Here is a 6268-nt window from a genome sequence, read left to right on the forward strand (position 1 = left end):
CTGCTTGTCAAGTCAATAGCTCATTTTCCACCACAGGGGCTTTTCTCATTTACCTGGAATTTTGAATAACCTCCAAAATTGTGTTTAAAAAAAAAAGAGGTGGTAAGCGGTAACCACCTATTTGAATAAATCACTGAACTTTTTGAGGTGTGGCGTGTGAAAGCAAACCACTTAAATGATCAGGAAATATTTGACACTGGTTGCAAAAGTTCCTGGAAATGTTGGAAAAAAAGATCTGTTTGTGGTAACCATTTTCAGTAAGGGCCGAGCTAATGCGAAACACTTTGTTCTTATCTGTACTGTAAAGTTCAATAAAAGAAAGTCTAAATCTGTAAATTTCAGCTAACCTTCGGGCGACAAAGGTATCTTTTTTTTGTCCATTTAGTTCCTATTTGCTATAATCTTTGTGGTACTCCCATTATAAAAAAAAAAAACATTTTTTAATTAAAATAAATGTTTTTTGTATTTTAGCACTTTCGATCAAATGATCTTAAAGGTTTTGGCATCACAGGCCATTTTACTCATTTAAACTTGTCTCATAGATTAAAAAAATATGCAGTACTGGCCAAAGGTTTGGACACACCTCATTTCAAAGCAATTTTTATGACTGCATTGTAGATTGTCACTGAAGGCATCAAAACGATGACACCTGTGAAGTGAAAACCATTTCAGGTGACTACCTCTTGAAGCTCATCGAGAGAATGCCAAGGGTTTTGCAAAACAGTTATCAGGCTATTTTGAAGAAACTAGAATATAAAACATGTTTTTAGTTATTTCACCTTTTTTCGTTCATTTGATCATTCACAGTGATGCCTTCAGTGACAATCTACAATGTAAAAAGTCATGAAAATAAAGAAAACGCATTTATTTAAAAAGGTGTGTCCAAATTTTTGGCCTGTACTGTATATTGGATATTTTTGTTTATGGCCTTTACCATGGGAGCGGCCATAATCTTTATGGTACTCCCATTGATTAAAAAAAAAAAAATCATTTTTAAATTAAAACAAATGTTTTTTTGTATTTGAACACTTTTGATCAAAATATATGAAGTTTTTGGGACACAGCCCATTTTACTCATTTAAACTTGTCACATAGATTAAAAAAAAATACGCAGTACAGGCCAAAAGTTTGGACACACCTCATTTCAATGCGTTTTCTTTATTTTCATGACTATTTACATTGTAGATTGTCACTGAAGGCCTCAAAACTATGACACCTGTGAAGTGAAAGCCATTTCAGGTGACTACCTCTTGAAGCTCATCAGGAGAATGCCAAGAGTGTGCAAAACCGTAATTCAAGCAAAAGGGTGGCTATTTTGAAGAAACTATAATACAAAACAGGGGTCGGGAACCTTTTTGGCTGAGAGAGCCAAAAAGCCAATAGCTGAGATAGGCGCCAGTGCCCCCCGCGACCCCGAAAGGGAATAAGCGGTAGAAAATGGATGGATGGATGGATCTTAAAATGTATTTCCGTAAGAGCCATATTATATATTTTTTAACACTGAACACAACTAAACGCGTCCATTTTTAAGTAAGACCAACATTTCAAGAGTATAATAGGTCTCTTATTCTTTGTAAAAACATTGTCATTCTGAGGTTAACTGTGGAGGAGGCGTGGCCTGCGGGCCTGCAGCGAACTGGGGTGTTGCCAGGACCGGCCTCGAAATCAGCTACAGGTGCGTAGACGGCCCACTTGGGCCTTGTTATTTAATCACCTGTCGCTCTGTTATAAGTATCAGTCAGGAGGATAGATGGGGTTAGGGTTGGAGCCAGAGCGCGAGCGAGAACGAAAGAGAAAAATACAATTTCTGGAAAGCAATTGAAAGACTTATTGAAAAATAAAACAATATTGTAACCCTGAAACAGGCTCTCATGTCGGTGCTTGGTGGTGCAAGAACCCCCAGGAAGGCAAGCCCCATACTAACCAATAATACATAAATAACTCCTTACCATTAAAGCAACTTCTTAAACAGGTGCGGCAGAAAACGAATGGATGGATTAAAAATGCAGGAGAATGTTTTATATTTTGAACATTATTTTTAACACTGTGATTACAAGTGGAATTATTTATTTATATTATTTATTTTTTACTTATCTTGTTAAGTAATGTCAGCTCAGATTTATCCGAGAGCCAGATGCAGGCATCAAAAGAGCCACATCTGGCTCCCGAGCCATAGGTTCCCTACCCCTGATATAAAACATGTTTTTAGTTATTTCAGCTTTTTTGTTCATGTGATCATTCATAGTGATGCCTTCAGTGACAATCTACAATGAAAATAGTCATGAAAATAAAGAAAACCCGTTGAATGTTTGGCCTGTACTTTATATTTGATATTTTTGTTTACGGCTGTAAAATTGCAGCAAAAATGTAAAAAATCTAAAATGTTTTTACGCTCTTATACAAGGACTTTTATGTCCTGTTTGGCTGTGAAGATGTCACCAGAAGGTTAACTAAGTTATAGTTAAAGTAACAATGATTGTCACACACACACCAGGTGTGGTGAAATGTGTCCTCTGCATTTGACCCATCCCCTTGTTTACCCCCTGGGAGGTGAGGGGAGCAGTGAGCAGCAGTGGTGGCCGCGCCCAGGAATAATTTTTGGTGATTTAACACCCAATTCCAACTCTTGATGCTGAGTGCCAAGCAGGGAGGTAATGGGTCCCATTTTTATAGTCTTTGGTATGACTCGGCTGGGGTTTGAACTCACAACCTACCCATCTCAGGGCAGACACTGAGTAGGTGATTGATTAAATATGATTAAATGTGTTGCCTGTAGGGTGAGGAAAAAAATGACACTTGAAACACAAATGTAATTAATAAGTTACTTTATAAATAGATTGATTTTTTTTTCTTATTCAAAAGATTTCACGTCCTGCACAAGTGGAAGCTCCAGAGGCATGCGAACGTTATCAGTGTAACAGCGGATGTAAACAAGCACTGAGCTCCAGAGGAAACGTAACATCACGTCCAATGCACACACAAAACAAACTGCACTCTTTTTTTTTTTTAGCTGCTGGCTTTACAGGACATTTAAATAAACATTTACAGCATTTAAAGATTGCATTTTCAGTCATCTTTCGAATGTTGCCTTTAGTCATGTAGACTATTGGAAAGTCATGTTTCACAGATTTTTTATTATCTCACTGTAATGGAATGTGTGTTGTGCACTTAGTTAAGACTAAGAGCAACCTATATAAATGTCAGTAATGAGTTGAAAGATTGAAAAAAAAAAAAAAGGATTTTGAGCAGCATTTCCCACATGGAATGATGTAGTGACACAAGCCCAGCTTGTGCTCAACAGCTACGATCAAAAGTGTGTTTTATCACGTGATATATTCTACTATCAGCGCTGTGGCTGCCACTCTTGAAATATTGTCCCCGGAGGAAAAGGGAAGTTCCTCGGGAGCCCAAAAAAGAAGGCAGCTTACACAACGACAGAGAAAAGAATACTGGAATGTTAAGAGGATTTCCAGGTTGACCTGGAGCAAATACTGTGCTAATACTCACTGGTATATATATTTAAAAAAAAGTACAATAAAAATGTTAGAAACAGACATGCACAGTGCCGTGTAATTTCTACTGTCATTGGAAGATTATTATTACACAATCAGTCATAAAAATCATATTGCTGTTATGTCTGCAAGACCTTTTTAAAATTATCAAATAAATATCATTTAAAACGAAAAAAAAAAAAACTGATAATAGACCTAATTACCAGGAAGTACAGCTCAGTTTCTCATATTTGTTTAGTCTAAATGTACTTACAGTATGTATTAGTTGAATACATGTTGGCACCCTTTTGATGCCAAACTAACCACACATAAGTTTCAACAATACCACCATGCATGTAGTGGATAGTTTGGGATTTTATTATCTTTCTTATTTACCATGAATAAAATGGTAAATATATATATATATATACTTTGAGAACACCAAAAACAGTTTGAAATATCAAAAGTACCACAAGATACATTTAATTTTTCAATCAAAATGTTCTAACTAAAGGGGTCCCCAAACTTTTTGACTCGGGGGCCACATTGGGTTAAAACAACTTGGACAGGGGCAACTTCTGCCTCCAAACACGACGAGCTGAGTTTATACCAAAAAGTTCTATTTTGGTTTCATCTGACCACATGACATTCTCCCAATCCTCTGCTGTATCATCCATGTATCCATTTTGGTATAAACTCAACTTGTCGTGTTTGGAGGAAGAAGAATACTGAGTTGCATCCCAAGAACACCATAACTACTGTGAAGCATGGGGGTGGAAACATCAGGCTTTGGGGCTGTTTTTCTGCAAAGGGGACAGGACGGTTGATCCGTGTCAAGGAAAGTATGAATGGGGCCATGTATCGTGAGATTTTGAGCCAAAACCTCCTTCCATCAGTGAGAGCTTTGAATGGTTGACCAAATACTTATTTTCCAACATAATTTACAAATAAATTCTTTAAAATTCCTAAAATGTGAATTTCTGGATTTTTTTCCCACATTCTGTCTCTCACAGTTGAAGAGTACCTATGATGAAAATTACAGACCTTTGTCATCATTTTAAGTGGGAGAACTTGCACAATCGGTGGCTGACTAAATACTTTTTTTGCCCCACTGTGTATATACTGTATATATTGTGGAGAGACTGAGCCGACAGCGGGATAGGACAAATGCCGGTCCTACCCGAGATGGCGGCCAGGAGGCGGGGCATGCGGCGGAGAGAAGAGGCGGGGCCCACTAAGAGCGACCAGCCAACCAAGTCAGGTGCGTACACCACACACCTGCGCTCAATCTGTTCATCTGCTGCTGCAGCACAAAAGAGGCGAAGGAGGAACGATCGGGGCAGAAGTAGGCGAGGAAACCACGGCAACGAACGACCACGAGCACGAGGAAGACCCGAGACGAGATGAGCCCCCACACGAGACGCAGACAGCGGACACCGAAAGGTGTACAGCGACCAACAGGAAGAGCCCGCGCGCCAGAAAGTGGCGTGAACGAAAAGGCAAGAAAAAAACGTTTATTGAAATAATAAATCAAAGTCAAACCTGCCACGATGCGTCATGTATCGAGTGTCACAGCAATCCACACACGGATGGCAGGAAGTCCGTCACACACACATATACATATATATATATACATATATATATATATATATATACATATATCCATCCATCCATCCATCCACTGCCGCTTATTCCCTTTGGGGTCGCTGGTGCCTATCTCAGCTACAATCGGGGCACATACATACATATATACATGTATGCATGTATATACATACATACATACATATACATATATATATAAATATACACATACACATATATATATAAATATACACATACACATACACATATATATATATATATATATATATATATATATATATATATATATAGCGTATATACATATAAGGGCTGCGAATTTTTGGGTGTCCCACGATTCGATTCAATATCGATTCTCGGGGTCGCGATTCAATAATTTATTGATTTTTTCAATTTAACGCGAATCTCGATTCAAAAACTATATTTTTCCGATTCAAAACGATTCTATATTCATTGAATACATAGGATTTCAGCAGGATCTACCCCAGTCTGCTGACATGCTAGCAGAGTAGTACATTTAAAAAAAAAAAGCTTTTATAATTAGAAAAGGACAATGTTTTATCAACTGATTGCAATAATGTAAATTTGTTTTAACTATTAAACGAACCAAAAATATGACTTATTTTATTTTTGTGAAAATATTGGACACAGTGTGTTGTCAAGCTTATGAGATGCGATGCAAGTGTGACACTGTGACACTATTTTTTTATTTTATAAATGTCTAATGATGTCAATGATGGATTTTTAATCGCTGCTATGCTGAAATTATAACAAATATTGATACTGATGTTGATAATAATCATTTTTGTTTCTTTACTTTTGGTTTGTTCTGTGTCGTGTTTGTGTCTCCTCTCAATTGCTCTGTTTATTGCAGTTCTGAGTGTTGCTGGGTCAGGTTTGGTTTTGGAATTGGATTGCATTGTTATGGTATTGCTGTGTAGTGGTTTGTTGAATTGATTTATAGAAAAAAGAAAAAAAGAAAAAAAAAGTTTTTTAAAAATGAGAATCGATTCTGAATCACACAACGTATTCGAACCGATTTTTTCCCACACCCCTACTATATACATACATATATATACACACATATGTATATATACACACATATGTATATACACACATACATATATGTATACATATATATATATATATATATATATATATATATATGTACACACATG

General features: G+C 36.9%; 1 protein-coding gene across 1 annotated transcript in view; it reads left to right on the forward strand.

Annotated features, from left to right (window-relative positions):
• Window positions 1-336, forward strand: part of emc1 (ER membrane protein complex subunit 1) — a 31698-nt gene extending 31362 nt beyond the window's left edge. Inside the window, exon 21 of the mRNA XM_061903724.1 lies at window positions 1-336. This exon is cut by the window's left edge and continues 648 nt beyond it. The gene's annotated coding sequence lies outside the window, so the exon portion shown is untranslated.
• The last annotated feature ends 5932 nt before the right edge of the window (window positions 337-6268 follow it).

The sequence above is a fragment of the Nerophis ophidion genome, linkage group LG06 (genome assembly GCF_033978795.1).
Source record: "Nerophis ophidion isolate RoL-2023_Sa linkage group LG06, RoL_Noph_v1.0, whole genome shotgun sequence".
Classification (NCBI taxonomy): Eukaryota; Metazoa; Chordata; class Actinopteri; order Syngnathiformes; family Syngnathidae; genus Nerophis; species Nerophis ophidion.